The 23,438-nt window shown below is 38.2% G+C and overlaps 1 protein-coding gene across 4 annotated transcripts in view; it reads right to left on the minus strand.

Moving 5' to 3' along the window:
* The window catches only part of LOC130929448 (uncharacterized), a 71,977-nt gene extending 52,608 nt beyond the window's left edge, over nt 1-19,369 (minus strand). For all 4 annotated transcript variants that reach the window (XR_009066892.1, XR_009066893.1, XM_057856576.1 and 1 more), the window contains exon 1: nt 18,989-19,369. The gene's annotated coding sequence lies outside the window, so the exon portion shown is untranslated. The remainder of the gene's footprint in view (nt 1-18,988) is intronic.
* Between the last annotated feature and the right edge of the window lie 4,069 nt (nt 19,370-23,438).

A 23,438-nucleotide genomic window follows, 5' to 3' on the forward strand; every position in this document is an offset into this window, starting at 1 on the left:
ATCCAATAACAATTTGCCTTTCAGACCCCGCGTATTGGTCAGCTTTCTTTCTGAAAGAAAGAAGGGGAAAAAAAGTCCTGTTCTAAAGAGAAAAGCAATCCCAATGACAAAGATTTTAACATGTGTTTTACAAATGAAATGCCTCAATGAATCTTTTTTTCTTGTGAACGGTTTTCAAAAGCTTTATTGGTGGATTTTCTCAAGTTAAAGCGCCACACAGAAATTAATAAATTGTGTAAGCATGATCTGTGTATTATTCTTATTATTTAATTACAGGCATTTTAGCTCATTTCAATTTATTTTATTTAAATGGGCTATTATTTATTTTATTATGTGTTTAAATTTTTCAAATGTGATGTCATCTACCAGTGGAACATAAAAATGTAGATCAGCTCTACATATTCTCAGCTGCATCTCCTCCAAATTTGGTGTCATACAACTGAAGCACAACAGTTCTACAGCCATTTTAGTAAGAGTTGTCTCAGGAGGACTTCTATTTTACTGTTCAGGGAGGTCCCAAAATAGATGCCCCCCCCCCAAAAAATGGGGGTGGGGATCAGAAAATTTGGCACCCTTCATGTTCTATCACATTGGCCCCTATAGAAGCCAAAACAGCAAAAAAAAATCAATTTTGGCACAAAACTCCTACGGGAGCTGTTTTTTTTGACATAGCAAACCGCACTATTGGGGGGGGGGGGGGGGGGGGACGTGTATTACCATGTTGTGTGAGTGCTGTGTCTGTACAGCGGTGGCGGCTAACAACATAGCCTAGCTACCTCGTCAGGGCGCAGTGTAAGAGGCAGGAGAGATGCCACAAACAGGTGCATTTGCTCACTGATAATACAGCCATTACTTCACGTTTCTGTCCAGTAAAGATGACAAAAATATATCTGCACATTGCAAACTTTGCGCTGGGTCAAAAAAACTGTCGACCGCTAAAAACTCATCATCAACTCAAACATCCAATTCAAGGAACCACTTGGAATTAAACAGCACAGCGTGACAAAGCCTACTGTGCAGGTAACGAGACAGCAAGCATTTCTACAGTTTGTAACCTGCCTTTAAGTAGATTTTAGAGTTAGTTTGTAACCATACGTGGAGTTTGACTTTTGTGTGTGTGTGGGTGGGTGGGGGGGGGGGGGGGGTTGGCAAAACATGTTGATGACCCTGAAACAAAAGTCAAAAATTTGGACACATGTCATCATTTGTGCCTCTTATAAATTTTCACTACTATTGTAAATTCTCACTGAAGATCCCAAAACTATGAACGAACACATGGAATAGCGTACCGCACGCTAAGCCTGTCGCAATATGCAATAATTCCATTTATCGCACGATAAATAAAAATGACGGCGGTAATTTTTCCGCTGCGATTTATCACCTCGCGTGCACGTGCGTGCGGCAGACGTGCTGTTAAAAGTTCGGATTCCTTGTTACCAACTGCGCAAAATGCATCTTCGTTCCAGGTCTGGCAAAAAATAGCGCCGGAGCAAATCATTCCCATTATATCCTATTGTTCAACGTATACCGGCCGCGTAAGTGCTCCGGATTGACTGCGGACCATCTCCGGCATGCCGGTGTTGTTGACGTGTGGGCGCTTCCGTCAGGGGTGACATTTCACCCAGGGCGGCTATTTTTCAGCACAACACCGGATATTTACAACGAAGTGCGCCAAAACATTGTTACCGACTTGGCTGCTACGAACAACCTCGCTTTGACAACGAACAGCTGAATTGACATGATGAACATTGAGTGGCAAATTAAAAGCGCTGTGCTTCAAACTCGTCCTGTTTAAGAAAGTCGATTGTCATATGCTGGTGTTGTGCAGTTATGAGCAGACCTGACTTCTGTGGCATTTGCTAACTTTTTTAATGCGCGCACACACTCGATATCATGAAATAGCAAACTAGATGTGCTACATCCCATGCCATTCGCTACGTGAGCCCAGAGTGATTATGGGACACGTAGCCCATATACTACATCGATGAATTATAAACCGCCATGACTGAATGAATGGAAGTTAAGAAGGCCAAATCAATCCATACCAGTGACTATAGATAATGCTGCAAATATTGTTAATTCAGTACGTGACACAGATGGATTCGTACCACAAATAGGATGTCTTGCTCATGTAGTAGTAAACCGAGCTGCTAAGAGAGCTGAAGCAATCAGCAGTGTGCCCCGCCTCACTTTACAAACAGTAAAGATTGTTCTCAGCACTTTTATACTAAATTTCTTCAGATCAGTAAAAAGTAAGCACATAAACTGCCATCATAAAAACATGCACTAAAATGCATGTTTATATGATGGCAATTTTTTTGTTGCCTGTTAGCAAAAAAAAAAAAAAAAAAAAAAAAAAAACGAAACAAAAAATACAATAGTTTTTTTTTTTTCAGAGCATTAAATGTATTGAATCAGATCAAAAATCGTGTCCCCCAAATCGAAAATCGTACCGAACCGTGACTGAACTGTATCGTTGCATCCCTGTGGAACACCATTGCAGAAGCTATGAGGGGAAGAGTTTTCATTTGCCTAAATGCTTAAGTTCATTCATTCATTCATTTTCCATGCCGCTTATTCCTCACGAGGGTCGCGGAGGTGCTGGAGCATGCAGCCTATTAACTGCAATTTTATTTTTTCTTTCTTGAAAAACATATTTTATTTATTCTGCGTTTCTGTGCGGTATTAATATTGTTGTCTTTTACTTAAGAGGCATGGTCTATTGTTTTTAGTTGTGACTTCTTAAAAAGTATTTTTAAATTTAAGAGTAAATATTTATCGCGTTTAAATGGGTTTACTTGATTAATATATAGTGTATTCTCACTGTGTTATTGTAAATTGGTTTTAAAAAAAATTGGGGGGGGGGCGCAATAATATCGCATATCGCAATAATTCATGATAAATTATCGCACAATAAAATTTATTATCGTGACAGGCCTGCGCACGCTAGACGTCACTTCCGCTCATTAATATTCATGACGTTAGCTAATGTTGCTAAGGGGGGGGGGGGGGGCACACTACAGTTTGTCCCCAATAGGAAATGAATGGAAATCGTGTACGAAGGAGATGTTTACAGAGCTAAACCTACCAATTCTGTCCTAAAATGATGTCCCTTGTGCCAAATTCAGTGGTAAAGAAGTAGAAGAACATAGAAATTTTCAGTTAAAGAGATGGCTTGAGTGTAGAGGGCTGAAAAAGACGGGAAAAAAAAGAGCCATCTTAAGCATAGCCTTAGCTTTTTTATAGACACCTTTTTCTTACGCGACTGACAATGACATTCTCCTGTTTTAACAATCTATCCTGTACCACCACATGCCCTGTCTATCTTATATTTTATATGCTCTGGTGGTCTTACGTCTCTGACCGTTCTTGGGTTTTTGTGTAGTGATCGTAAATGCTACTCGTTGAGAGCCAACGAACTCTTAGTTTTTTTCATTAATAACAAATCTTAATTCTATAATTTATTTACACTTCCCCCTTACTAAAGTTTTTCAACAGAAAAGGTAACAGTGGCAGTCAGATATCATTTTCATTTTTTCAGGTCCTTCAATGTCAGACAAGCAGCACGGCACAACGCCGCGCTAAAAAATGAGTTAAAAATATCAAAATGGCTTACCTCTGTCCTCTGAAGGAGCATGCCAACTAGTGTTGTATCGGTCGTGAACGATTCGTTCTTTTTGAACGAATTGTTTGTGTGAACGAGACCGAACTCATCACCTTCTGCACTGATTCGTTCTATGAAGTTGGGGCTTGCCTTGTTATCTGCGTGGGCGTTGAGCAAGCGGCAGCGTCTACTGACATAGCACACGACCAATCAGACGCCAGCCTCATCGCGGGCAGGGGAGGGAGCGGAAACAGAATCAGGGCGTCTGTCACTCACTTCCACGTGTGGCCAATAAGCAGCCAGCGTGCAGGCAGGGGGCAAGACTGAGTTATGTCACTTCCCGTTCACTGACTCTCCGTCCTACCGAGAATGCTTAGATGATTCGTTCTGCTAGACGGCTACGCTAATTTATAGTGCGCCCACACCGGCAGTCACGTAGCTGCGCTGCGGCAGTGAACGAGCTAAGGACTGAAAGGAAAGGGCTTTATCACATATTCTTTCATGTTGAGCCTATCATATGCTACTCAAATGCACAAAAATCACCACATAAACACAAGTTTACTGTGCTTTTATCAACAGACTCGAGACTACATATGACGACATTGTATCCACTTTACAGTACGTTAAAACTTTCGCCAGTAGCTACAAGGCGATAAGGATGAGCTATGGAGACGTCGCGGGGGCGGGCGAGAAAGCTGTCAAGAGACTAGCTGGACTTCATGGCAGCAAAATTTATCTAATCTGTGCCCATGGAAAATGACTATTTAGTATGATCACCATAATACTGATTTGCTATGAAACGGTAGTTTCATGACATATTTTTGCGAGAGTTTTTTTTTTTTTTTTTCCGTGTCACAGCTTGTCGGGTGGGGGCGCAAATTAATTAACGTTGAGTCCACCAGTCCATCCTGTGCGACTAAAGCGTCCAAAAATTAAACGCAGGGACGTAGGATGTGTATATATACATGTATGTCTCCATTTTATTAACATACCAATGAGAGTGGAATGGTTACATTGTAAAGAGCAAACGATTCTTTTTTCGTCAGCATTTGGCGATCTGAGATCGGGAGGGGAGTTGCGTGGAGTTGATGGGATTATTTATATATTAATACCAGTGCAAAAATTACATTTCAACAAGATTTTTAGGTAATATTTTTTCGAGTGTTGTTTTATTTATTTATTTTTGTGTCAGAGAAGCCAAATAATAATAATAATAATGATAATAATAATTTTTATTTATAACGTTGATTTAATATTTATCAATATACATTATAAATTGATTATTTATTAATATTTTTTATATTTTCTTATTTGTGTGCAATAAATCTCACTCAACCGGAAAAAATAGCCGAAAACAGTGTATTTAAATTCCACTTTTATTTGTTCTTCAGCCAAAATGATTTGGTGGTATATCAAATGGCTTTCACGAGCAGCCAGCTCACGTAAACACGCGTTTAAGCTACGAATATGGAAGGGAGCGTACACGTAATTTAGCGTGATTGAAAAAGTTTGTGCTTAAAAAAAGGGGAAATGTTTAACCGTTTCCTATATGAAAGTGAAGCAGGCACAAGCCATGGCTTTGATCCCATAGAAATATGATAGACGCGGAAATTCTCATTGCTGCAGCGGCTGGGCTGCAGAGACGAGGCAGTGAAAAAAAAAGACAGAAAAACACAGTCTGTCACTCACTTCTGAATCTACGAAGAGAGCGGCCAATGAAAAGCCTGTGTACTGTGCAAGAGGGGGAGGGACCAAGCCTTCCTGTTCAGTTATATATGCTAAGCGGTCTTTTGGTGATTCGTTTGCAACGTCACTTCCCGTTCACTGACCGAACGATTCATTTGGGCGGTTGTGGGTGGGGGGATGAGGAGGGCGAACGATTCGTTGAACGATTTGTTTGAACGAATCTTTTTACTGAACGAACCGGAATTGATTCGTTTCCTCAGGTGAACGACTTTTCCCGTCACTAATGCCAACCCAACAAAATGTTTATTGCATATGAAATGTGAATAGCTTCACCCAGTTGGCGTTAAACGTCCGAGTTTTTTGGTTTCGGGAAACATATGAAGAAAACATCCTTCATATGTCATAATGTCTAGAGTCGTTTCTACAAGTTCCCAAAAAAGCAATGTGTGATCGGCATGTTCGTTTTTGAAAGATTGCCGGAGAAAAGTAGCAGAAATATCATATGTTTCTATGCGAGGGCAGGTCTAGAACGTCCCATGTCCACTTTACGATGCGACGTCAGTGTCTTAAAATAGCATTCGTGCGGTACGCCATTATGTACTCGGCAAAAAAAAGTGAAATAACTAAAAGCAAGTTTGATATTCTACATTCTTTAAAGTATCCACCCTTGAGGTGTGTCCCAATTTTTGGCCTGTACTGTATATACAGTAATCTTAATCACGAGTAACCGGGGGGTTTAATTAGTTGTTGGAGTTGATTTGAACAAATTCCGTGCAGTTTGTCAGTTTGTCAATTAAGCCTTATGTGAAAAATTTAATTACATGCGATATTTTTCTGAAGTCATTCGTATGTTTAGGCAGCAACATTAGCAAAAAGTAACTGATAATTTTTAAAGTAACTTAGTTACTTTGATAAAGTAATCAGTAAAGTAACTAGATTACTTTTTAGTAGCGTAATCAGTAATTAAATGACTTTTTCAAGTAATCTGTGACAACACTGACTTTTCATACTGAAGATGTCCCAGTCAGAACGCAAGAATAATGTGTCCTCAAAGTCTGTGGGATAATTTAGATGTTAGTGGGCCAGAATCAACAGTTAAGACTATTGCCTGACCCTACTATGGTTGGTTGTTCAACCCACCAACTGGGGTTTCCGGTTTCTCATTGCTCTTTCGGGGATTCAGATCAGGGGTGGTGTAAATCGTTCGTCAACTGTGGACCTGTGAAGCCCTTTGAGACATTTGTTCTGATTAAGGGCTACATAATAAATGTGACTTGACTAGAGTACATCTGTAAGAGACTTCAGTTTAGAATAAAGGCAGTTTACGAAGGACACAATCCTTGTCTTATCTTCCTCGGGCGAGCTGTTGATTAAATTTTTAAAACAAAAGGAACATTTTCACATGTTGAAAAAACACTTGCGGGGGTGGACTGGAATGTAATCAGAGTGGTGTTGACCTTAACTTGGGCTGAAAGTCTGCATTACAAATGGAGTATCGAGGTTTTCCCACCCCTCTCCCCGCCTCATCATTATACATTATTTTTCATTTGATTTGCTGGATAAAGAGGCAGTCATTCACTGCCAGCCTCTGCCAATCAAAATTAATTGCATTTTAATGGACATCTATCGTCATCAGTGGAAGCCAAAAGAGTTCATTTTGGGTCACTTCCCCGTAATTTTAGGGCACCAACAGGTCACTTCCTGTACATTTTGCATCATTTCCTGTTGCTTTTAGGGCATTTCCGGGCCACTTTATATTCATTGGTCACTTTCTGTTGGTTTCAGGGCATATTTGCATTACTGCTTTCTTAATTCATTGGCTGCCATTGACGGCGATAGACACAAAATTGAGCCGTAGAGCACAAATCTCCGCTTTCAGGTGCCAGTGTCAAAATAAAAGCATGTCATTCTGTAGGTACAGTATGAGTGAGTTACAACGTGCCTGTCAGGCAGAATGACTCCGCAGGTTGAATTGGACCCCCAGGTGGGCCGCATGTTTAACACCACTGGGTTAGGGCCATACACACAAAAGAGACGGTAACTAAAGAAGCCTATCTGTTGCCGAGAAATGCCTTAAATTCTGCATGTGTAGAATGATTTGGAAATATTTTGCTTCCATGGACAATAAGGGCGGTAACTATTGGGTGCAATCAAACAAAAAAATCTCCTCAAAGACTATCAAAATATTTCAGTGCAAAATTCCTGTAAACAAGCAATATTGCAATGCAATACAGCAACAGTACAGTATTGCACTTGCCAACAAATGAGTGTCTTCCTTAACTCATTGGCTGCCATTAACGGTACTAGCTCAACATCCATTCCATTTTGCGGGGCCCTCCTCATTTCTATGAAGGATCAGGAGTGCAAAAATAAATAAATTATTAAATGTGCTATTAAAATGTTTCTATTTCAAAATTTATTTATTTATTTTTCCATTTTTATTTATAATATTTCACTTATAATTTTAATATTTCAATTTATATTCATTTATGCACCGCATAAAACAATTTTATATGTCATTGGCTCATCAAACTCAGTGGGCGGTCGTGAACTAGGCGGGGATTTTGAGTTGATCTAGTCAAGCTTCATGGCTCTGGAGTCAAGATATTGCTCCTTCCTTCCAAACATGCCAGCGTGGCAGCGATTGCTGAGGTTCTGCATGAGCTCTTCCCCGCGTTAAACCGCTGTTTTGTAAGCCACCTGCTCAGGGTCCAAATTTCCTAAGTCAACGCGCTCTGCTAAGTCTAACATGTCAGTTATTAAATCCTGAGAAAGCTCATGCAGAACCTCAGCAAAAATAAATATTGAAATAAATACTGTATTGAGCTGAATAAACATGGAAATAGAAGCATTTTATTGGCACATTTAATAATTTGAGTATTTATTAAATTTTTGCACATATGGCCCTCCATATTGTAATGACACATTTAAAGTGCCTATGACAGGATAAAAAACTCTTGAATAGAATTATTGTGTGAATTAGAATAATATTTTGAGACAATTCAACTAGGGCTGCAGCTATCAAATATTTTAGTAATCGACTGAAAATTCTATTGATTAATCGAGTAATCAAATAAAACATTTTTTTAGGTAAAGAGCAATTATAAATATACATGAGAAAACAAGACATTTCATCTAATATTAAACCATTTTCAGTCAATGACGTCTTTATTTTTGATGTGCATTGTTAGCTCTATCTCAGATGTGACTAGACAAAAAAAAGAAAAAACCTAATTCACTGCTTTCACTCAAAAAAACTTCTAGATCTTATGAAAAAAAAATATGTATATTTCTTACCTAAAAATGTCATTACGCTTGATAACACATCACTTAAAAGTTAGGTGTTTTTCCTACGTGTTTTAATTGAATTTCCATTTGTGTCAAGCTATTTTTAAGTTCTAGTTAAGTTTTAAGTTAGTCTAAACTAAGTCCCGATAGGATTTTGAGTTTTTGTAGTGTTCAAAATAAATGTACGCTACCTGCTGTACTGGAGCACATTAGGGACCAGTGCTACTTGGTGTTTTATCAAGCAATGACTACCTAGCTAAAATTGACAGCATTATCAAGTTTTTATTTTACACCCTCATCACTCTACAGCACTATGTTTTCACCGATTAAATAAAGCCTGTACGTAGTACATGTTAGCCACGCATCGACAGTGGTCACATTTAATAGAAACCTAGCCCTCTGCAGGGCTAACGTTACGTGAGCGAGTGACAGTAACGTTAATCTTATTTATTAGCGCTGAGAAGTCTACTGCTTTAAAATGGCGGCTGTTTACTAACGCTGACGAGTCTGTCATTTCGCATCTAGTTCTACATACATGTGATATCTATGAGACGTATCGGACGCTACCTGTTACGACCGTAGCATCATGCGGGCGTAGTTTTTTGCAACATCGGTGAAGTTCGTAGCTGCAGTAAGGTTTTTTTTGCAGTAATTTTTTACTATTTTTTTTAAAAATTGCTTCTTCCTCTACGCACGTGACGTCAGCGCGTTGTCCCGCATTAACAGTAGTCCGGGCAAAATGTGATGCTTAGAGCTGGCAACATTAAACGATTCCTCGAGTTGAATAAAATTACTCGGATCAGTTTTTTAACTCGAGTTGCTTGAGTATTCGTTTCAGCTCTAGATTCGACTATATACAACAATTTGGCAAAGCGCAGATGACCGGAAATTAGTGTTTTAATCTGGCGTTTAACCACGCCTGTCATTATAGACCCGACCCACGTGATGTCACAACTCCGCCCTCCTGACTGGTGCCGCCCAATTGTCCGTCAACACATCGTGTTTGCCTGTTACGGCTACGTACATTCCTCCTATTTATGGCGTGTTTTTCTGCTCGTTAACATTAATAATCAAAATGGTGAAGGCGTGTGTGGCGGTCGGTTGCAATAACAGAGAAGATAGACGGAGAGACTTGAAGTTCTACCGGATTCCGAGAGACCCGGAGAGGAGAGAGCGAGATGGGCAGCTGCAATTCGGCGAGAAAACTGGGCTCCAAACGATTACCACAGATTATGTAGTAGTCATTTTATATCTGGTAAGATGCATTTAATATATATTTAGAGGGTTTTGGGCTGACAACCACAATTGAGATCATTGCTAGGCTAATCGCCGACAGCATACACGTATGTATGTAGTGAGAGTGCTATCGCTAAACCATATAAACATTAAAAGCCCTAGCTCCATTGACAAATGACATGAAATACATTAGACTTGGCAGTGGATGTTAGCAAGAACAAAAGATATTGAATTGAAAATTTCGTAACTCACCTTTCCAAGCACAAGATAGATTCCTGCCGAATTTTCGTGGACGAGGACCTGTTTCACCCAACCAGCAACGAAGTATTTATAAGCCTCCAAGCTCTTAAAGTTTTTCAAACTTTCGTGAGAATAGGCTGATTTTGTGTGGACAAGATAGTTGTACATATCAGGGTAGCTAGCAGATGTCAGGCAAATACGGCGGAGACAGCGGGTCGAAAAACATTGATTTAGGCATCAAATATGGATCTGGCGAATGGATAAACTGAAGCTTTCCACATAACGCCTTTTATGCAACGCATCAAGTGAGTTTACGGCATCCGAAAGCACCGGGTCTTCCATGAAATGCATTATAAATTGCTCGATCAATTGAGACCATTGATAATACAGACACAAAATGACGGACAAGGGGGCGGAACAATACAGCGATCTTGTGATTTTGTCACGTCGGTGGGTAGAATCTATAGCGCTCTAGCATTCCCAGCTAGAGGATGACGTCGGCAGGGTCACGATTTCAGCTGATTTCGAATTCAGACCATTGAGAGGTAAGATTCGGAACGAGGAAAATACGACTGAGAGCAGAAAAATGTCATCATTGTTTCAATCTCTCTACTCCAATATTTATACAGGATATTCTTTTTATCTAAGTATTTTTCCCCAATTGCCAAATAAATGGTATGGTCATGACAAATAACAGTCTTGTGCTAAATGGAATAGAAAATATTAAAAATGCATTTTTTCAGTACGACATGACAAAACGACTCCATAATGGTCAAAACTGTCGATTTCTTGCACCTCCCGAACGATATTTTTTTCTACCGGAGTTAGTCCGGCTTTTGTCCTTTCCCTGAACCGGCTTCGGAGAGCGTAAAAAAAAAAAAACAGAGGCGTGACAGCTAGCCGACATGCTAACTCGAACCGAGCAGCGTTTCCAGGTCTTATTTTCGCCTTTCCAAGCGAAAAATCACACAAAACTACCCTGGATCATGTCACACGGCGGCGTGGTTGTGACTGCCGATCGGCAACCCCCCCCAGCTTGCAAGTGACAGCTTGTCGTTCCCCTACTGCGGGCGGGAGAGCTCATTTGCCTTGGAAACAGCTGGAGAATGACCGCCGGACAAACTGGCCAACGTCGGAGGAGCGTGTAGCTGGATAGTGGTCTATTGCCGGTGTTCTGCCAAATTTTGCACACTTATAATATTTTGCTCCCAAAGCAGTTGTGGCTGTGAATAAGCACTTTTTGTACATTCAGTTGGACTCTCAATGTTATCAAGTGGTGCTAAATAAACAAGTAAAATTGTGAGCATACATGTTCAACACGAATATGGTGTAAACTAATGCTTAACTACACGGCGAAGATGTAAACAGTGAGAGAGCGGCGCGCAGTTCTGTGCAGCTAACAGGGCAGGATGTGTCTGAGGAGAAATTTTCTACATGTCCGTCCATGATCAAAGGTAAGTAAATATTCCTTTATTTAAAGAAAGTTTGTAGTGTTTACTTCGTCATTGCTGTATTCGTGGCCATTTTTAACACAAAGTTGCAATTTCTAAAGGGGTGCAGAATTGGACAGAACACAGATCACACGAAGAGGGCAATAAGCAGAGTATAGCGCACACCCGGCGGGCAAGCGAAGAGGACCGAGGGGTGTGTGCAACAAGCCACCGGTCGTCGGCCGAGTGGCATTCTCAGTGAACAAGGAGCATTGTCAGCCACAAAATGCAGGCCACCTCCATATTAAAACGTGTGCCATGATCCCAGTATTTGACATAATACAAAACACGATTTTTACTCACTTCCTCGGAAGTCCAATGGTCCCACAGTTGTCGGACTTGTTTTAGCCAATCTCGGGGTGGGGGTTTTTGAAAGCCAAAAAGGCTTACACGCATCTCCCTGGTGTGGCCACCACACCCTGCAGCACATTTGGCTGGCATGATGCGAAAAATAAACGAATTAATCCGCAAAGCTGAATCCGCAGTCCATCTGCAGTGCTATATTGTGAGATGCTGACCCGGGTGACGTCACATTAGCAATCCTCCTCAAAACAGGAAGTTATTCATTTTCATGGCGCGGGATTCAAAAAATTGAACAAAACGATTGCTTACACACACATCCAAGCGGTCCATTTCATTCAGGAGCATTCTCATGTAACAACTCTACTTGTCTACCAATCGAAAAATGGAGTAACGACCTTTCAGTAACATTAGATAATAATTACTGGTCCCACATTTGTAAAAATACATTTACAATGACTAATCTTCAACTTATACAGTTTAAAATACTGTACAGATGGCATATTAGTCAGTCTAATATGTACAAAATGGGTTTTTTCCCCAATCCGATAAATGTACAAACTGTAACGAAGATACTTTAGATACATACTTGCATGCTTTTTGGCAATATAAACTGGTACAACATTTCTGATTGCAGGAAACGAAGAAACTGTCATCCCTTTTGAACTGCAGGATTCCATTGTCTCAAAATCTTTGTCTGCTTGGCGATCTGAATACAGTACAGTAAACAGTGTTTCCCACCAATGAACGAGACTGTGGCGGCCCGCCACAGTCTCGTTTGCCACCCCCCTGCCGAAAAAAAAAAAAAAAAAAAAAAGATAATAATCAGATGCGTCAGTCAGCCGATTACACAGCTGTAGCCCACTCCACTCTACTACCCGCGCGAGCGAGCGCGCGCGCGTGCGCGCGTGCACACACACAGACACACGCGCCAACAGGTCGCGCTCATAGACGGGACTATTAGCCTGGTACACCAGACTCATAGCTGTGCTATGCAGGCATGAAAATCTCTCACCTTTCGGCGAAATTCGCCGTTTTGAAGTCAAAAAGGGCGACCTAAGTGAATTGCGTAGATCCGAGGAGAAATTCTTTTTTTGGGGGGGGGGGGGGGGGGTCGGGAGGTTTTATTTAATTATTATTATTATTATCATCATGTGATTAACTTAGTACGTAAACTGAGAACTTAAGAAATCGGTTCTTTAAAAAAGTGACAATTGGACAGTCAGCAAATCCTTCTAGATGCTTCGCTGACGAAAACCAATCATTGGCCCAAGCTGCGTTCCATTATTCCAAACGCGCGCACTCCTTACGTTAACATGGAGTGCTCGGAGAGCCTTTGGTTGCATTGCAAAGCTGCGAAAACAAAAAGCAGGCCTTATCCACACCGGGGCAGACCAGAGCGCAGCATACACACTTGCCTGTATTTGCCAGCAGATTGAATTTGGTGAGTAATGGTTTCAATCGTTTTCACATTTTGCGATATAAAAAAGTTACTTCCATTCGTTGCAGCTTGCGTTGAACACTGCCAGAGCTAGCCAAATCTCCCATGAAAAAAAATAGCTCCCGTTAAATTGGCGTCAAGCTTGTGTATTTAGCAGTAATATACACGAAGAAACACTGTTGAGTCAAATTAAGCGGCATGCTCTTGGATGGAGGGGGGCGCCTCGTATCGCTCCCGTCGTCCACCTGAGACGCGTTATTTTCGGCTGGGACTTGAGCTGACTGCCGGTGTCGGCACAACACCGGCCCGACGAGTGGTGGGAATGACTCTTGCTTCTTAAAGCTTTTCAGAAATACAGGGATCCCTCGTTTTTCGCGGTTAATGGGGACCAGAACCCGCCGCAATAAGTGAAAACCGCGAAGTAGCCCCCCCCCATTTTTTTTGTGCGTGTTCAATGTATTTATTCAGATTTTACATTGGAAAAAAGATACATATATATAAGACATGTTTTTCACTTTTTTCACCAAAGTATCATTTATAAATGCTTTTCAAGCACTTCAAAATGTAAGAATTATAATAAGTTTTAAACATGTTACTGCCCCACCGAATTATTTTTTAAACAAGAATAAAGTAGTAAGAAAATACTTGGCTTTATTAAATGCTTCATAGTGAGTCTACTCAAACCCTCTCAGGCTTTGTTAAACGGTGATTGACACATGTGCAAAGTTTTTCTTTTTATATATATTTTTTTGTTTGAAGCAACTTATTTGATTGAATAATAAAGACACAAATGTCCTAGCCAAAATGTGGCCCAAACGCAAAACAACATTAGTTCAATGGAAAAATTTGTTTCAATCAAGAAAAATAGTTTTCAAATGCTTTTTTTGTCTCAAATTTATTTTTGCAATCAAAAACAATTTTTTTTTATTGAAGTGACTTTTTTGGGATTCAAAGTATGTACTGTATTTTGATTGAAGCAACTTTGTTTTTGATAGAAGTAACTTTGTTTTTTGATTGAATAATAAAAACACAAATCTACCTCCATCGTTATTGAGAGAGAAAGAAATTAAGAAAGCTTTAAAACTAAAAGCCACCGGGGAGTCTTTTTTTTATTTTATTTTTTTTAATATTTATATTTCATTACATAGACATGCCTCGTAGGGAAAGGAGATTGAGGGATAAAAAAAGGAGTTGGATGAGGCTGCTAAAGGCAGTGGATACCTCATCAGCTGGGTGAATAGCAGACCTGGTAAGAACAAGTTTGCAAGAATAGTCGGGTATTAAATACAATTATAAACACAATTGAAATGTTATTTTTCTATAAGATTTTATGTCATTGCTTTATTAATCATTAGGTGCTAGAGTTGTTAAGTATGGATAATAATGAAATAATAGTTTTGAGAAAACTGTGCTGTTGGTGGCTCAGTGACCATCTGATGTGGTTTGTTCTCAGATGAACAAGTTGAGGAAGGAAGTTTTGATGCAGAGGTTGAAGGAAGAAAAGAGGCAGACTGACTGAGTCACAGCCAGAAAGTGTTGATGACAGTTTTGATTTCTATTCACTGTTGCCCCCTCCCAATTAAAGTATGTCACAGTCGCAGCCAATTATTATCTAAAGCTGGTTAAAATTGAAGTTATGTTGTTTTAAGGTGTATTAAATACTTGTTCATGTGCTTCTTTTGATCTACGAGCACCCGCCCCTCCACCAGTCTCTGCACGGCCCTGCTGAAAGACAGTGTGGGTCGACAGAGCTCAATATTTTGTTGGGGTGTACAGTGTACTGGAACATATTTCCTCCACACCCTTCTCACCTTTTCAACCCCTGACCCATTTTCATGCCTGGCTATGAGAGTATGAGTCTGGCCACCATTCAGCAGAAAAAAATTTCCAGGGCGGAGCCAGCCACAGCAAATAGCGGAGCGGACCAATCAGCGACGGGCTGACGCGACGTCGATAAAGCGACAAGAAACTAGCGAGAGACATTTCAACATATTCAACATGGCTAGCGCGAGACAGACTGTTGGTTTTATCGACTCGATGTGTTTTTGGTCATGTAAAACCGAATTTACCGCGGATTGGAACATATTGCCGCTGAGTCTGGTGTACCAGGCTACGGGACTACTGTCTGCTGCATTCTGCTGCATTTGGCGCAATCCGGCGACACCGCATACAGCAATTTATATTACATTCAGTGGTCTCAAAATGCCCTAAAGAGATACACCAGGCTTGAAAATGTACACACACACACCCTACCCCAAGGTTCAGAGACCCTCCCACCACAGTCTCCTAAAAACCTGTGGGAAACACTGGTAAATATCTCAAATAATCAAGTCCGTCCACTACTGGCAAGCTTAACGATAGCCAAAAAAACAATATTGCTGAATTGGAAAAACAAACAAAATATTAATACGAACCACTGGCTAAATCTAATCATTGAACATAACACTAGAGAAAATATCTGCAAAACTGACAAATAAAATGGACAGCTACGAACAACAATGGAAAAGAGTTACTCAAATTATGAACATAGAATATGGATTCTCTCTTGCCTGCGAAGGAATGCCATAACATGTCTTATATGTATCTCTTTTCAATGATATATCTGAATAAATACATTGACTACACGCACAAAAAAAAATTGTCGGGGGTAGGGGCACTACTTTGCGGTTTTTCCACTTATCAAATTGTCCGTAGGTATGAGTGTGTGCGTGAATGGTTGTATGTCTCCTTGTGCCCTGCGATTGGCTGGCAACCAGTTCAGGGTGTCCCCTGCCTACTGCCCGTAGTTAGCTGGGATAGGGTCCAGCACCTCTGCGACCCTCGTGAGGAAAAGCGGCATGGAAAATGAATGAATGAACAGTGGGATCTGGTCCCCATTAACCGCGAAAAATGAGGGATCCATGTACACAATCACAGCTCCACACATCTTCATACTTTACTTTGAGTACCTACCCGCGCCCTCTTTATGCCCGAAAACCGGGCTCCTCAGAGGTCTGTCTTGCCTCTAGCATTAGCTATTGGGTGTATAGCTCCAACTTGGGACAAAGGTGACCTGAACACGAGGGATGACCTCCTACCACCTTCCCAGTCAGACAGTCCTGTTCATACTAGGCGTACACACATTCACATTATTCCGCCACTGACAGCCCTCGAACCATTTGGAAGTCAATTGACTAATTTAGATTTTTTTTTTTTACCTGTTAAGAGTCTAATCAAATCATACAGCCCTTTTGCAAAAATAACTTCTTTTTTTTTAACATATTTTGAAGTGGCATTTTCTCAAGTGCGCTCATTCGATCCCCTACAACTTAAAATGGGTTGGATGTCCTTCGCAGTCAATGGAGTCCAAGAATTAATTTAAGAAGAGTAGGAATGTATGGAGGTAGATTTGCGTCTTTATTATTCAATCAAAAAATAAGTTTCTTCAAACAAACAAAAAATATTTTCAAAAGATAAATCACTTCAATCAAAAAAAAAATTTAAATCATAGAAAAATAGTCTTGGAATGCCAAAAAATATTTGAGACTCTAAATATTTGATTGATTTGCATTTGAACACTTAATTTTTCATTGAAAATGTTTTCTTTGATAGAAGCAATCCTTTTTGTGTTTGGGCCATATTTTGAGTAGGAATTTTTTTTTTTTTTTTTTTTTTTTTGAGAATATTATTTTTATTTGAAATTATTTTTCTTATGTCTGACCAATGGTGCGAAGTTAACATTTGTGTCAAAATGATCCAATATATATATATATATATATATATATATATATATATAAAGTGCCTTCAAAACTTTTTCCTCTTCAAACAAAAAAAAGTAGTTCAAAACTTTTTGCACTTGAAGGGACACTTCAATAAAAAATTCAAATGAAAATATTTTCAAAAATATATATACATATATATTTTAGAGGAGGCCAATTTTATTTTTGAAAATGAATTTTTTCTTTGATTGAAAATATTTTAATTGAAGCAAGTTTTTTGGGATTGAATGATTTAGACACAATGTCCTATCCATAACATGGCCCACACACAAGACATATTGCTTTAATCAAAGATAACATTTTCAGTGAAAAAATAAGGGTTCAAATGCAAATTTTTGAGTCTCAAATACTTTTTCGCACTCCTAAAAGTTTTCTATGATTGATTTAAAAAAAAAAAAAATTTATTGAATTGATTTTTCCTTTGAAACTATGTTTTTTGTTTGAGGCCACTTATGTGATGAACGGCAAGCCGTTTAGGTGGATCTCAATCACAGACTCAAAGATCGGAAATAGCAAAGTTTGTATTTGTTAAAAAGTACAATACAGGAACCATGCCAAACGGTAATATAGATAGAAAACAGGGCACAAAAAAACAAACTGATCAAAGTAGGATACAACCGGAGAAGCATGAAGATGAGGGCACACAGCGGTAAGGAAAGCAATAGTCTGACAAAGATTTTTCCTTTGAAACTATGTTTTTTGTTTGAGGCCACTTATGTGATGAACGGCAAGCCGTTTAGGTGGATCTCAATCACAGACTCAAAGATCGGAAATAGCGAAGTTTGTATTTGTTAAAAAGTACAATACAGGAACCATGCCAGACGGTAATATAGATAGAAAACAGAGCACAAAAAAACAAACTGATCAAAGTAGGATACAACCGGAGAAGCATGAAGATGAGGGCATGACCTCATCTTCATGCTCCTTATGCGTCACAAAGACTGTGTACCCCTTGATGTGTCGTAAAGAACTCAGAATGCAAACATGTCATAAAGAACAACTGAGAACAAAGACATGACAGATTTAGACACAAATGTCCTACCCATAAGATGCCCCAAACACAAAAAGGATTGCTCCATCAAAGAAAACATTTTCAATAAAAATAAATTAAGTGTTCAAATACAATTTTTGATCTCAAATATTTTTTCGCATTCAAAATCTTTTTTTCTATGATTGAAATTTTTCTTTTTTTGATTGAAGTGATTTTTCTTTTGAAAACATTTTTCCTGTTTAAAGCAACTTATTTTTTGATTGAATAATAAAGACACAAATGTCCTAGCCAAAATGTGGCCCAAAACATTGCTTCAAAAAACTTGTTTCAATCAAAAAAATAAAAAAAGAAAAAAAAGAAAAATAGTTTTCAAATGAATTTTTTGAGTTTCAAATTTATTTTTGCATTCAAACACATTTTTTAAAATGAAGTTACAATTTTTAAATTATTATTAAAAAAAATTTTTTTTTTTGATTGAAGTGACTTTTTTTCTGATTGAATTATAAACATTGTTGGTTTGCCTTCATTTATTCTGTGCTTGTCTTTTGTAATGTTGCATATGTAGAAAATCAATTAAAAAAAAAAAAAAAAAAAAGGATACACTTCCACTGGAATGCTGTTGATGTGTTTCTTAAATTGAGTGCTATAAGTGCTAATATGCTATGGAGTGTGGTCAATGTTAAAAAAAAAACTGCATTTTTAATGCAACTCTCGTTCGTCTATCACTGACAATGATCATCTAATGATTTCATGCCTCTAAGGACAATCACGGTGCTAAACTTGGAACACTACCAGTTCAAAGTGAAAACGGTGTCAAATTTCCCTGTTGCAATGGTAATTTTGCCCAAATCTCGTGTTTTTCTTCTTGACGTTGCAAGGAGTGCGCGCACAAGTGTGTCATCAATTACGGATTTCAGAGCTCAATTTGGAAGATTGGGAAAAAGGAGGACTTACGTGCTGGAAGGCGACGCCGCAAACTTTATTCCTGGTCCGTTAGAAAGAACAAATAGGAATGTAATGCAAATTCCGGAAAAGAAGCAGTGCTGGGCTTGAATCTGTTTCGAGACTGCGCGCTCCTCCTCTATTGGGCGTTCTCCAAATGGAAGCAAAATAAACGCACCAAGCAAAAGCGTTTTTTGTTTCTTTTTACAAGCAAGCTCAACCATTCACTGCCATTGACAGAGAGCGACAGATATCAAATCCATTTTGGCATTGAGCGACTACAATTCAGTGCCGCTGAAAGCGAGAGACCTCTAACCCAGTGATATCTCTAACCAACTCCTCCAAGAAAGTTGAAGTGTATCCTCCGTAGCAGCCATGTTTTGAAAGACTTCAAACAACAGCAATCGATTTAGATCAGGTTAGTACCGCCCACTGATTTTGATGGGCGAGTTTGACAGGATAAATCAATTCATGAAGTGCTGCGACGTTTGTCCATGAAATAATTCATTAAATAGTGAAATCATTATACATGTTTTTACATTAAATGGGCTGGTATTTGATTCCATTAATGAAACACTAATGGCACTTTTATTTAATTCCCATTTTAAACGGATTTTGAGTGGGGTCAGGCCCTACAGGTGGCCGATAAGATAAGTGTCACTGCATGTAATTGACTTTCCTATATATAAGTTGTAAAGCAATAAAACTGCAACAAAAATGAATGAAATGAACAAAAATATTTATCTTTTTATAATGAGTCAAAATTGTTTTTCATATAGATCATGTGACTAACAACTTAGACGGTCATTTTCTTTGCATATAATTTTCAAAAAAAAAAAAAAAAAAAATAGGGGAGGGCAATTTTATCTTTCAAATGATTTTCTGTGATTAAAAAAAAGATTTTTTTTTTTTTTATTGAAGCAACTTTTTGAGGGATTAAATGAAATAGACACAAATGTCCTACCCATAGTATGGCCCAAGCACAAAAAGGATTGCTTCGATCAAAGAAAACCTTTTCAATGAAAAATTAAGTGTTGAAACTTTTTCAACTTTTTCAATCTCAAATGTTTTTGCATTCGAAAACTTTTCCATGGTTGAAATCTCTTTTTTTTTTTAATTTGAAGTGATTTTTCTTTTTGAATATATATATATATATTTTTGAAGCAACTTATTTTTTTAATAGAATAGTAAAGACAAAAATGTTCTAACCAAAATGTGGCCCAAACAGAAAGCAACATTACTTCAATCAAAAAGTTGCTCCAATTTAAAAAAAAACAAAAAACAAAAACTTGACTTCAATCCAAAAAAAAAAAAAAAAAAAAAAAAATCAGTCATAGAAAAACAGCTTTCACATGCTTTTTTTTTTTTTTTTTTTAATGTATTTTTGCATTTAAACTAGGGCTGGATGTTGGATATATATATATATATATATATATATATATATATATATATATATATATATATATATATATATATATATATATTAGGGGTGTCAAACGATTAAAATTTTTAATCGAGTTAATTACAGCTTAAAAATTAATGAATCGTAATTAATCACAATTAATCGCAATTCAAACCATCTATAAAATATGCTATATTTTTCTGTAAATTATTGTTGGAATGGAAAGATAAGACACAAGATGGATATATACATTCAACATACGGTACACAAGGACTGTATTTGTTTATTATAACAATAAATCAACAAGATGGCATTAACATTATTAACATTCTGTTAAAGCGATCCATGGATAGAAAGACTTGTAGTTCTTAAAAGATAAATGTTAGTACAAGTTATAGAAATTTTATCTTAAAACCCCTCTCAATGTTTTCGTTTTAATACAATTTGTAAAATTTTCAATCAAAAAATAAACTAGTAGCCCGCCATTGTTGATGTCAATAATTACTTACACAATGCTCATGGGTGCTGAAGCCTATAAAATCAGTCGCACCCGAGCGCCAGCAGAGGGCGGCAAAACTCCATAAAACACAATTAACAAGTAGGAATTTCACTGTACTGTCATTTAAATCTGTATGAGCGGGGCATGCGCGTTAATTGCGTCAAATATTTTAACGTGGTTCATTAAAAAAATTAATTATCGCCCGTTGGCGCGATAATTTTGACAGCCCTAATTTAAACACAATTTTTTGGGGATTGAAGCGACTTTTTTTTGGTTGAAAATATATATATTAATTGAAGCAACTTTTTTTTTTTTTTAAATTGAAGCAACTTGTTTTTGGTTTTTTTTGAATGAATAATAAAGACACAAATCTACCTCCATATGGCTCCGCCTAGGGGATACAATTTTTGACTGGAGTAACTACATTGGCACGACACCGGCGGGCGTACCATATTCAATGGACGACGATCTTGGCGAAAAGTATAGCTATCTTAAGCAGCCTGATTTAGAATTCCCTTCAAGAATGATGGGGGGGAAAAAACACTCATTGTCAACGTATTATTATAAATATTCTTGTAAGTTAATTTTTTTGCTGACACTGCGTTTCGGGGTCATCAACATGTTGGGGCCTCCTGCCCCAAAAGTCAAACTCCGCCTATGATTTTAATTAACTAATGACACATTTATTTATTTATTTAAAGATGTACTTACACTACCGTTCAAAAGTTGGTGGTCACTTCGAAATGACCTCCTTTTTGAAAGAAAAGCACAGTTTTTTTTCGATGGAAATAACATTAAACTAATGAGAAAAACACTCTATACCAGTGGTTCTTAACCTGGGTTCAATCGAACCCCAGGGGTTCGGTGAGTCAGTCTAAGGGGTTCGGTGAAGGTGTAGACACTCAGGGCCCAAGTTTTGGATGCTGACTAAATGTAGGCGAAGTAGCATTTTGGACCAGGTTTTGGACTGGTTAGTCCCCAATTTACGAGCTTTATTCCAATTCTTTCAACTGCTTGTCCACTATCTGAAGGGAGGAGAAACGGGTTTGCTCAGTGGAAGGTTGACTCTCACTTGGTATGAAGAAGTAAAACAGATCTACCTTTAACGTGGACTGCGTTAACTTAAAAAAAAAAAAAAAAACGTCACATTTTACGCCATGAAAATAGTATGTGAGGCAAGGATGTGAGAGAATGAGAATGTCGACATGAAAACAAAAATAGAAACTGTGTAATGAATCTGACTTAATTTCATTTTCTAATGTGAAAAGCAAATCAAAAGGCAAAATTGTTTGCTGTAAATTCACACTGTTTATTGGATTTGTGAGAAGATTTCATGTTTATTCTAAACCCTATTCCTGCAAATTTGAATGAAAAATTATAAGATATGCGCACGTGCCAGTCTTGGTTTAGTGGTCTGATAATGCTGTAGGCATAAAGATAAAAACCTACCTTTTGGGCTGTTTGAAAACACGCTGTCTAAATATGAAGACATTTGAATGGAAATTCACTTGGGTTTTAGCTTGCTAGCTTAGCTAAATTGATTTTGAATTTGGGGAAAAAAAAGATCTTTTTTCTAATTCCAAAGGGTTTGGTTCATGAATGTGTGAAACTTATGGGGTTCGGTACCTTTAGCAAGGTTAAGAACTACTGCTTTATACATTATTAATGTGGTAAATGATTATTCTAGCTGGAAACGTTCAGTTTTAATACAATATATATGTAGTTTTGTAAAGAGGCCCAGTTACAGCAAACATCACTCCAATGTTCTAATGGTACATTGTGCTTTCTAGTTGTCTTATGTTGGCGTTGGCTCTCGACCTCGTACCTTCAACGCCGCGCATTATTTTTCTGTTCTGTAGGCTTTAATAAAAATGGAATCGACACACAAATACTGAGAGTCTCAGGTTGCGGTCAAACAATAAACACAAGTTTTAATGAATGAGGCGCACACATTACAGAATCTGACTCCAATATCTACCTCACATTTTACAATCTAGTGGGCGTTTACTTTACTCATTCAAACCAGTGATCAACAAGAAACAGTTCTGGAGTTGTCTTGTGACTTCCTCTGATAAGATGAACAAAGATTTGAGTAGACAGCGGGGGTTTATGGTACACCGTTGTGGTCTTCAAAGGACTAAGATAACTGAGCTTACTTTTATGACACCAAAGGGTATATGTTAAAACTAATGACTAAGAATAAAAGGCTACATTATGCATGCAAGTGAACATATAAATATAAGAACATAACATTTAGAAGGATAATAGATGATTAGAAAACATTGTGCAATTATGTTGGCACAGCTCAAAATTGTTTAGGTGGTTAGAGAAGCTATAAAACTGATCTTCCTTTGAGATAGTTGGGTATCCGGAGCATCACCTTTGTGGGTTTGATTAAACTCTCAAAATGGCCAGAAAAAGACAACTTTCACGTGAAACTTGACAATCTGTTCTTCGAAATGAAGACTATTCCATAAGAGATATTACCAAAAAATTGAAGATTTCCTATAACGCTGTGTACCACTCCCTTCATAGAGAAGCACAAACAAGATCTAACCAGA

This window comes from Corythoichthys intestinalis, chromosome 14, assembly GCF_030265065.1.
Source record: "Corythoichthys intestinalis isolate RoL2023-P3 chromosome 14, ASM3026506v1, whole genome shotgun sequence".
In the NCBI taxonomy this organism is placed as follows: domain Eukaryota; kingdom Metazoa; phylum Chordata; class Actinopteri; order Syngnathiformes; family Syngnathidae; genus Corythoichthys; species Corythoichthys intestinalis.